Source organism: Triticum urartu, chromosome 4 (genome assembly GCF_003073215.2).
Source record: "Triticum urartu cultivar G1812 chromosome 4, Tu2.1, whole genome shotgun sequence".
Classification (NCBI taxonomy): domain Eukaryota; kingdom Viridiplantae; phylum Streptophyta; class Magnoliopsida; order Poales; family Poaceae; genus Triticum; species Triticum urartu.
In genome coordinates, this window is record NC_053025.1 from 151,144,618 (window position 1) to 151,156,953 (window position 12,336).

Here is a 12,336-nt window from a genome sequence, read left to right on the forward strand (position 1 = left end):
GCATTGGCAGTGACTGGCTCGTGCTTGAGATTTATTTCCTGGTTCTCTAGGATTTTTGCATCATTGGAAGTTTATAATATAAATTCAAGGTCTTATTTGAAAGACAAAACTCGACAGCGTCGCACTGTCAGGAAGAGCCGGAGACGGTTGCAGAGTTTGTTTGGCACTCTAAGCGCCTGAATATTATGGGTCGGCTAGGGACAAGTACCCAAATTGATGCAAGCTGATTTTGATTTTGGGTGAGTAAATTATTTTAGAGGAACACTCAACCCTTTGCAACCACAAAACAAAAGGCCATCTGGTACTTGGGCTTTGTCTGAAACATAATAGAAACTGATATGATACCTGGTAAGACACAAGACAAAAACGACTACAAATAAAGAAGAATAGATATGTGGTTCTCTAAGAAATGATGGGTTTAGAATTTGACAAGACACTTTTTCTTCTTTGACAAGAGGGGGCACCTATGTACTAGCCGACGGTGACTGGCATGAGGGTGCATGCTTTGGACATATGTCTTCCTCGGCTCACAACACAAGCTAGCTGGCTATAGTATTATATTTGGTTGAGCAAATCCCGGAAACTATACACAAGTGTTGAAGTTCATAGATATAGCTTCTATGTGTAAGTTTTGATCGATCAATGCAATGGAGCTTAATTATGGTAAGAGGTTTGTGTATATACTAGAGATGATATCCCGCGTGTTGCTGTGAGAATTGGATGCGGTTATTTCTATGAGATTTGGCAGTATGAAACTTCAGTATTTCGGTTACAATATTAGGAATTAAAATTGATTATATTTTATCATTATATACTTACAGAATATTTCTTGAATATATTAATAGCATGCATGGTGCTATTGGGGAACGTAGTAATTTCAAAAAAAGTCCTACGCACACGCAGGATCATGGTGATGCATAGCAACGAGAGGGGAGAGTGTCGTCCACGTACCCTCTTAGACCGTTAAGCGAAAGCGTTATGACAAAGCGGTTGATGTAGTCGTACGTCTTCACAATCGACTAATCCTCAGTACCGAATGTACGGCACCTCCGCGTTCAGCACACGTTCAGCTCGGTGACGTCCCGTGAACTCACGATCCAATAGAGCTCGGGAAGAGTTTCTCAGCACGACAGCGTGGTGACGATGTTGATGAAGCTACCGCAGTAGGGATTCGCCTAAACACCGCTACAGTATTACCGAGGTGGATTATGGTGGAGGGGGCACCGCACACGGCTGGGAGAGATCTTTGCGATCAACTTGTGTGTCTAGAGGTCCCCCCATGCCCCCGTATATAAAGGAGCAAGGGGAGAGAGGTGGCCGTCCAGTAGGAGGCACGCCAGGGAGGAGTCCTACTCCCACCGGGAGTAGGACTCCCTCCTTTCCTAGTTGGAGTAGGAGGAGGAAGGAGGAGGGGGAGAGGAAGGAAAGGGGGGCACCCCCCCCCCTCCTTGTCCAATTCGGACTAGAGGGAGAGGGGCGCGTGGCCAGCCCTGGCCGCCCCTCCTCTTCTCCACTAAGGCCCATCTTGGCCCATTAAACCCCCAGGGGGGTTCCGGTAACCCCCGGTACTCCGTTAAAATCCCGATTTCACCCGAAACACTTCCGATATCCAAATATAGGCTTCCAATATATAAATCTTTATGTCTCTACCATTTTGAGACTCCTTGTCATGTCCGTGATCACATCCGGGACTCCGAACTTCCTTCGGTACATCAAAACACATAAACTCATAATATAACCGTCATCGAACTTTAAGTGTGCGGACCCTACGGGTTCGAGAACTACGTAGACATGACCGAGACATGTCTCCGGTCAATAACCAATAGCAGAACCTGGATGCTCATATTGGTTCCTACATATTCTACGAAGATCTTTATTGGTCAAACCGCACAACACTATATGTTGTTCTCTTTGTCATCGGTATGTTACTTGCCCGAGATTCGATCGTTGGTATCCAATACCTAGTTCAATCTCGTTACCGGCAAGTCTCTTTACTCATTCCGTAATACATCACCCCGTAACTAACTCATTAGTTATCATGCTTGCAAGGCTTATAGTGATGTGTATTACCGAGAGGGCCCAGAGATACCTCTCCGACAATCGGAGTGACAAATCCTAATCTTGATCTATGCCAACTCAACAAGTACCATCGGAGACACCTATAGAGCACCTTTATAATCACCCAGTTACGTTGTGACGTTTGGTAGCACACAAAGTGTTCCTTCGGTATTCGGGAGTTGCATAATCTCATAGTCATAAGAACATGTATAAGTCATGAAGAAAGCAATAGCAGTAAACAAACAATCAAGTGCTAAGCTAACGAAATGGGTCAAGTCAATCACATCATTCTCCTAATGATGTGATCCCATTGATCAAATAACAACTCGTGTCTATGGTTAGGAAACTTAACCATCTTTGATCAATGAGCTAGTCAAGTAGAGGCATACTAGTGACACTATGTTTGTCTATGTATTCACACATGTATTATGTTTCCGGTTAATACAATTCTAGCATGAATAATAAACATTTATCATGAAATAAGGAAATAAATAATAACTTTATTATTGCCTCTAGGGCATATTTCCTTCCGTCTCCCACTTGCACTAGTCAATAATCTAGATCACATCACCATGTGATTAACATCGATAGTTCACATCATCATGTGATTAACACCCATAGTTCACATCGCCATGTGACCAACACCCAAAGGGTTTACTAGATTCGGTAATCTAGTTCACATCGCTATGTGATTAACACCCAAAGAGTACTAAGGTGTGATCATGTTTTGCTTGTGAGAGAATTTTAGTCAATGGGTCTGCCACATTCAGATCCGTATGTATTTTGCAAATTTCTATGTCAACAATGCTGTGCACGGAGCTACTCTAGCTAATTGCTCCCACTTTCAAAATGTATCCAGACTGAGACTTAGAGTCATCTGGATCAGTGTCAAAATTTGCATCGATGTAACCCTTTACAACGAACCTTTTGTCACCTCCATAATCGAGAAACATATCCTCATTCCATTAAGGATAATTTTGACCGTTGTCTAGTGATCTACTCCTAGATCTGTAGCGACCTGACCCGAATGGATCAAGTCTCTGTGCTTAAGTGTCATCCCTGGATCGGTATGCTGACACACACAGTACTCGAGGATTTATAACAGAGGTAAATCACATGTATAAAATAACGTAAATACTATTACCTCGATCCAAATAGCGGAAGTAACAAGGTTGTGGATTCCCATCAACACCAACGGCAAAGTTGAGTGTAGAAATCATAACCCTAACGTATCACTTACTCGTCGTAAGAAATCCTGCAACATGAGACGTTGCAGCCACAAAGGGTCAGTACATTGAATGTACTGGCAAATTCACACCATAGAGAGAAATGATGAACAATGGCTATCACTACATGCATATTTGGCTGGTGGAAAAGCTCTATGGTTATAGTTTTTGCGAAAAGCCAATTTTTCTCTACTACAAAGGAATAAATTTTATTTAACTATCATGGTGGTTGTTGAACATTGAGAATGGTTGACAGCATTCTCAATCCCAATTAAATAACATCATTAAACCCAACAACTTAATTTAAAATAATGTGATGAGATTCACATGATAATCCAGGTACTAGATACTCAAGATGTCCATAACCGGGGACACGGCTAATCATGATTAGTTTATACACTCTGCAGAGGTTTGCGCACTTTTCCCCACAAGACTCGATCGCCTCCGTTTAGTTTCTCGCACTACATGGTGTTTGAGTAACGGATGACCGAGACATAGTCTTTCAGAAGCGCTAGCACCTTACGATCGGTAGACCGTACCACCTACATCCCCTACATCTGCTACTCTACCACTGTAAGAGTTCGCACGACTTAATCAACTATGCTAGAGCCCATAATAGCTTGTGGCTGCACACGGAAGTTTCTAGCATGAAAAATCTCATGATCCCTTTGAGCCTGGGTGGCGGTCCATAAAAAAACAGGCAATCCTGATCTACCCAGGTGCCTAGATAGGCAATCCTGGAATAACCAGGTGCCTCAATCCACCCATATGTGTGTTTAAGTTGCTACCTTAAGTAAACCATTAATTAACAATCTCACATCTGTCATGGATACTCTCAAAACCCAATCCACGTCTACGAGCATAGCATAGCAGTATAAGCATAACGTAATAGTAACTCCCAAGGTTTGAATGCAGGGCAATAGGTTCCTACCTCATCAACTACTTCCCAATACCCACTTGTTATCAATCCTACTCTTGCAATGTTTGAGGGTGAAACTAATGCATAAAAACTGGGTATGAAAGGGATATGATCAAAGTGTGAACTTGCCTGCAATGTTGATGAAGATGATTCGCACCCAAAACTCTTGATAGATCTACTTGTCACACTCCGGTCAATCTATCGTAAGCAAACAATAGTAACCACACATAAGCAATCACTCAAAAGATCATAAAGAACGAAGAAGACGATTCGGAAACATCAAAACCAAGCAAATAACTCTTGCAACATAAAACAATTTCTAGCAGTACCAAAATTATGTGAATTTGGCCTTATTAGAATGTTTAGGTCAAGAGCTTCGATTTGCAAAAAGAATCAACTCAAACGGAGCTACGAAACTCAAGTTATGATCAAACGAAGTTTGAATTCAAATCTGGTCTAATTCAAATTTTAAACTTTTCAAAAACATGTTTCAGTTGTTTTACTGGATAGAGGAGATCGTAACGAAGACGTGAGCGTTGGTTTCATTGGATTTGGATAAACGGGTCAAAAGTAATGATAGATTGAAGTACAGGGACTAATCTGTGAAGAAAATTATCACGAATAGGTCCCTGGCCGAAATTAAAACAGAAAAAGGAAAATACTAAACAGTGAACGTTCACTACTGAACCCTAATGAACGAAAACCGTTCGCTAAAGAGATCTAAACAGAGAACGCCCGTTAAATAAAAAAATGGTTTATATAAAAAACCGATTTGTATCGGACCGGTCGGTGGCGGTTTTTACCACGGTTCTCGGCAGTTTGACAGTCTTCGCAAGAAAACTGGCGGCGGTGAGACGAACTCCGGCGACGGCAGCAGCGACGCGAAGCGGCTCCGGCGAGGAGCGGGCGGTGGCTGCGCGGGGCGGGCGCTGGGCGGCGGCGCCGGCGCTGGGCCGCGCAAGGCAGCAGCGCGCGGGCGGCGGCAGCAAGCGGCTCGGCGGCGCGAGTGCGGCGGCAGGCGGCAGCGATCTGCGAGAGGGGCGGCGCGGCGCGGCAGAGAGAGAGGCGGGGCCCGGGGCGGCGGCTTTATGAGGAGGGCGAGGAGGTGGCGTGGAGGAGGGGCAAGGAGAGGCGGCGGGGAGTCCAGGCGAAGCACGCACGTCGAGGCAGCGGCGCAGTCGTGCAAGATCCGGCCTCTAGCGCGAGGTCGGGGAAGGCTCGGCTGGGCTGGGCTTGGCCTGGTTGGCTGGGCCGGCCTAGTCGGCGGAATTTTTAAAAAAAAAATTCCACACAAATAAAATAATAAAAAAATAAAAATATTATATAGGCATATAATATATCAAAATTTTCAGAAAAAGATTTCCAACAACATGAACATTTTTCTAGCATTAAATAAAATTCACACAAATTCAAATAATTCAAAGAGTGCTGGTGGTCTATTAAAATCCAACAAAAATCATTTTAAAAAATACCAAAATGATTTCAAATTTATTTCTCTCCAATTTTCTAATGTAGGGAATCATGTTACCCTATTTTCCATATATTTTATTTTTGGAGAAAAATAATTTGAATAAAACTCAAATAACTCCAAATTGAAAATAAATTTAAAAGAACTTTGAATTTAATTCTTTGAACTCCCAACTCATATTTCATATAATTTGAAGAAGTCATTTTATCTTCTCTCATGAAAATCATTGAGCTGCATGAAGTTTATGAATTGAAATATTTCCAATGAAATTCAATTATTTTCAAATACCCTTTCATTTAATTTTAAATGGAAGAAGTCATATCATCTTCGCTCAAGGGTTTTGTATTTGAAAAGAATTTGAATTCATGGAGATCAGAAAGCAAATATGAAAGTTTGGGAAAGTCCTTTTATTCCCTCTCATTTAACTTTCAAAAAATTCGAATTCACTCACTTTCAGACAATCAATCAAACAATCAATCAAATCTATCTATTTATTATAACATTCCAAAATTTAGAATTTTGGGATGTTACAAGATCACTATTGTACTCCCTTGCTAAACACAGTTTAGGGTATACAATAGATCTGGTACACAACATGGCATACTTTATAGAAACTATGGCTGAGGCATAGGGAATGACTTTCATTCTCTTTCTATCTTCTGCTGTGGTCGGGCTTTGAGTCTTACTCAATTTCACACCTAGTAACACAGGTAAGAACTTTTTCTTTGACTGTTCCATTTTGAACTACTTCAAAATCTTGTCAAGGTATGTACTCATTGAAAAAACTTATCAAGCGTCTTGATCTATCTCTATAGATCTTGATGCTCAATATGTAAGTAGCTTCACCGAGGTCTTTATTTGAAAAAAAAACTCCTTTCAAATACTCCTTTATGCTTTCCAGAAAATTCTACATTATTCCCAATCAACAATATGTCATTCACATATATTTATCAGAAATGTTGTAGTGCTCCCACTCACTTTCTTGTAAATACAGGCTTCACCACAAGTCTGTATAAAACTATATGCTTTGATCAACTCATCAAAGCGTATATTCCAATTCTAAGATGCTTGCACCAGTCCATAGATGGATCGTTGGAGCTTGCACATTTTGTTAGCACCTTTAGGATCGACAAAACCTTCTGGTTGCATCATATACAACTCTTCTTAAGAAATCCATTAAGGAATGTAGTTTTGACATCCATTTGCCAGATTTCATAAAATGTGGCAATTTGCTAACATGATTCGAACAGACTTAAGCATCGCTATGAGTGAGAAAATGTCATCGTAGTCAACACCTTGAACTTTGTCAAAACCTTTTTCGACAAGTCTAGCTTTGTAGATAGTAACACTACTATCAGCGTCTGTCTTCCTCTTGAAGATCCATTTATTTTCGATGGCTTGTCGATCATCTAGCAACTCAACCAATGTCCACACTTTGTTCTCATACATGGATCCCATCTCAGATTTCATGGCCTCAAGCCATTTTGCGGAATCTGGGCTCACCATCGCTTCTTCATAGTTCGTAGGTTCGTCATGGTCTAGTAACATAACCTCTAGAACAGGATTACCGTACCACTCTGGTGCGGATCTTACTCTGGTTGACCTACGAGGTTCAGTAACAACTTGATCTGAAGTTTCATGATCATTATCATTAACTTCCTCACTAATTGGTATAGACGTCACTGGAACTGGTTTCTGTGATGAACTACTTTCCAATAAGGGAGCAGGTACAGTTACCTCATCAAGTTCTATTCCTCCCACTCACTTCTTTCGAGAGAAACTCCTTCTCTAGAAAGGATCCATTCTCAGCAACAAATATCTTGCCTTCGGATCTGTGATAGAAGGTGTACCCAACAGTTACTTTTGGGTAACCTATGAAGACGCACTTCTCCGACTTGGGTTTGAGCTTATCAAGATGAAACTTTTTCACATAAGCATCGCAATCCCAAACTTTAAGAAACGAGGGCTTAGGTTTCTTGCTAAACCACAGTTAATACGGTGTCGTCTCAACGAATTTAGACGGTGCCCTTTTTAATGTGAATGCAGATGTCTCTAATGCATAACCCCAAAATGATAGTGGTAAATCGGTAATAGACATCATAGATTGCACTATATCAAATAAAGTACGGTTATGACGTTTGGACACACCATTACGTTGTGGTGTTCCAGGTGGCATAAGTTTGTGAAACTATCCCACATTGTTTTAATTGAAGACCAAACTCGTAACTCAAATATTCGCCTCTGCGATCAGATCGTAGAAACTTTATTTTCTTGTTACGATGATTTTCCACTTCACTCTAAAATTCTTTGAACTTTTCAAATGTTTTAGACTTATGTTTCTTCAAGTAGATATACCCATATCTGCTCAAATCATCTGTGAAGGTCAGAAAATAACGATACCCGCCGCGAGCCTCAACACTCATCGGACCTCATACATCAGTATGTATTATATCCAATAAGGCAGTTGCTCGCTCCATTGTTCTGGAGAACGGAGTCTTAGTCATCTTTGCCCATGAGGCATGGTTCGCAAGCATCAGCTAATTCATAATCAAGTGATTCCAAAAGCCCATCAGCATGGATTTTCTTCATGCGCTTTACACCAATATGACCTAAACGGCAGTGCCACAAATAATGTGCACTATCATTATTAACTTTGCATCTTTTGGCTTCAATATTATGAATATGTGTATCACTACGATCGAGATTCAACAAACCATTTTCATTGGGTGTATAACCATAGAAGGTTTTATTCATGTAAACAGAATAACAATTATTCTCTAACTTAAATGAATAACCGTATTGCGATAAACATGATTAAATCATATTCATGCTCAATGCAAACACCAAATAACACTTATTTAGGTTCAACACTAATCCCGAAAGTATAGGGAGTGTGCGAGATGATCATATCATTCTTGGAACTACTTCCAACACACATCGTTACTTCACCCTTAACTAGTCTCTGTTCATTCTGCAACTCCCATTTCAAGTTACTACTCTTAGCAACTGAACTAGTATCAAATACCGAGGGGTTGCTATAAACACTAGTAAAGTACACATCAATAACATGTATATCCAATATACCTTTGTTCACTTTGCCATCTTTCTTATCCGCCAAATACTTGGGGTAGTTCCGCTTCCAGTGACTAGTCCCTTTGCAGTAAAAGCACTTAGTCTCAGGCTTAGGTCCAGACTTGGGCTTCTTCACTTGAGCAGCAACTTGCTTGCCGTTCTTCTTGAAGTTCCCTTTCTTTCCCTTTGCCCTTTTCTTGAAACTAGTGGTCTTGTTAGTCATCAACACTTGATGCTCTTTCTTGATTTCTACCTTCATCGATTTCATCATCATGAAAAGCTCGGGAATCGTTTACGTCATCCCTTGCATACTATAGTTCATCATGAAGTTCTACTAACTTGGTGATGGTGACTAGAGAATTCTGTCAATCACTATTTTATCTGGAAGATTAACTCCCACTTGATTCAAGCGATTGTAGTACCCAGACAATCTGAGCACATGATCACTGCTTGAGCTATTCTCCTCCATCTTTTAGCTATAGAACTTGTTGGATACTTCATATCTCTCAACTCGGGTATTTTCTTGAAATATTAACTTCAACTCCTGGAACATGTCATATGATCCATGACGTTCAAAACGTCTTTGAAGTCCCGATTTTAAGCTATTAAGTATGGTGCACTAAACTATCAAGTAGTCATCATATTGAGCTAGCCAAACGTTCATAACGTCTGCATCTGCTCCTGCAATAGGTCTATCACCTAGCGGTGCATCAAGGACATAATTCTTCTGTGCAGCAATGAGGATAATCCTCAGATCACGGATCCAATCTGCATCATTGCTACAAGCATCTTTCAACTTAGCTTTCTCTAGGAACATATCAAAATAAGCAGGGGAGCTAAACGCGAGCTATTGATCTACAACATAGATATGCTAATACTACCACGACTAAGTTCATGATAAATTTAAGTTCAATTAATCATATTACTTAAGAACTCCCACTTATATAGACATCTCTCTAATCATCTAAGTGATCACGTGATCCAAATCAACTAAACCATAACCGATCATCACGTGAAATGGAGTAGTTTTCAATGGTGAACATCACTATGTTGATCATATCTACTATATGATTCACGCTCGACCTTTCGGTCTCAGTGTTCCGAGGCCATATCTGCATATGCTAGGCTCGTCAAGTTTAACCTGAGTATTCTGCGTGTGCAAAACTGGCTTGCACCCGTTGTAGATGGACGTAGAGCTTATCACACCCGATCATCACGTGGTGTCTGGGCACGACGAACTTTGGCAACGATGCATACTCAGGGAGAACACTGTTATCTTGAAATTTAGTGAGAGATCATCTTATAATGCTACTGTCAATCAAAGAAAAATAAGATGTATAAAAGATAAACATCACATGCAATCAATATAAGTGATATGATATGGTCATCATCATCTTGTGCTTGTGATCTCCATCTCTGAAGCACCGTCATGATCACCATCGTCACTAGCGCGACACCTTGATCTCCATCGTAGCATCGTTATCGTCTCACCAACTATTGCTTCTACGACTATCGCTACCGCTTAGTGATAAAGTAAAGCAATTACAGGACGATTGCATTGCATACAATAAAGAGACAACCATATGACTCCTGCCAGTTGCCGATAACTCGGTTACAAAACATGATCATCTCATACAATAAAATATAGCATCATGTCTTGACCATATTACATCACAACATGCCCTGCAAAAACAAGTTAGACGTCCACTACTTTGTTGTTGCAAGTTTTACGTGGCTGCTACGGGCTGAGCAAGAACCGTTCTTACCTACGCATCAAAACCACAACGATAGTTCGTCAAGTTAGTGTTGTTTTAACCTTCTCAAGGACCGGGCGTAGCCATACTCGGTTCAACTAAAGTTGGAGAAACTGACACCCGCCAGCCACCTGTGTGCAAAGCACGTCGGTAGAACCAGTCTCGCGTAAGCGTACGCGTAATGTCGGTCTGGGCCGCTTCATCCAACAATACCGCCGAACCAAAGTATGACATGCTGGTAAGCAGTATGACTTGTATCGCCCACAACTCACTTGTGTTCTACTCGTGCATATAACATCTACGCATAAAACCAGGCTCGGATGCCACTGTTGGGGAACGTAGTAATTTCAAAAAAAAAATCCTACGCACACGCAAGATCATGGTGATGCATAGCAACGAGAGGGGAGAGTGTCGTCCACGTACCCTCATAGACCGTTAAGCGGAAGCGTTATGACAACGCGGTTGATGTAGTCGTACGTCTTCACGATCGACCGATCCTCACTACCGAACGTACGGCACCTCCGCGTTCAGCACACGTTCAGCTCAGTGACATCCCGCGAACTCACGATCCAGTAGAGCTCGGGAAGAGTTTCGTCAGCACGACGGCGTGGTGACGATGTTGATGAAGCTACCACAGCAGGGCTTCGCCTAAACACCGCTACAGTATTACCGAGGTGGATTATGGTGGAGGGGGCACCGCACACGGCTGGGAGAGATCTTTGCGATCAACTTGTGTGTCTAGAGGTGCCCCCCTGCCACCGTATATAAAGGAGCAAGGGGGAGAGGCGGACGGCCAGGAGGAGGCGCGCCAGGGAGGAGTCCTACTCCCACCGGGAGTAGGACTCCCTCCTTTCCTAGTTGGAGTAGGAGAAGGGGGGAGGAGGAGGGAGAGAGGAAGGAAAGGGCCCCCCCTCCTTGTCCAATTCGGCCTAGAGGGAGAGGAGGGGCGCGGCCTGCCCTGGCCGCCCCTCCTCTTCTCCACTAAGGCCCATCTTGGCCCATTAAACCCCCGAGGGGTTCCGGTAACCCCCGGTACTCCGGTAAAATCCCGATTTCACCCGGAACACTTTCGATATCCAAATATAGGCTTCCAATATATCAATCTTTATGTCTCGACCATTTCGAGACTCCTCGTCATGTCTGTGATCACATCCGGGACTCCGAACTTCCTTCGGTACATCAAAACACATAAACTCATAATATAACCGTCATCGAACTTTAAGCATGTGGACCCTACGGGTTCGAGAACTATGTAGACATGACCGAGACATGTCTCCGGTCAATAACCAATAGCGGAACCTAGATGCTCATATTGGTTCCTACATATTCTACGAAGATCTTTATCGGTCAAACCGCACAACACTATACGTTGTTCTCTTTGTCATCGGTATGTTACTTGCCCGAGATTCAATCGTCGGTATCCAATACCTAGTTCAATCTCGTTACCGGCAAGTCTCTTTACTCGTTCCATAATACATCACCCCATAACTAACTCATTAGTTATCATGCTTGAAAGGCTTATAGTGATGTGTATTACCGAGAGGGCCCAGAGATACCTCTCCGACAATCGGAGTGACAAATCCTAATCTTGATCTATGCCAACTCAACAAGTACCATCGGAGACACCTGTAGAGCACCTTTATAATCACCTAGTTACGTTGTGATGTTTGGTAGCACACAAAGTGTTCCCCCGGTATTCGGGAGTTGCATAATCTCATAGTCATAAGAACATGTATAAGTCATGAAGAAAGCAATAGCAGTAAACAAACGATCAAGTGCTAAGCTAACGGAATGGGTCAAGTCAATCACATCATTCTCCTAATGATGTGATCCCATTGA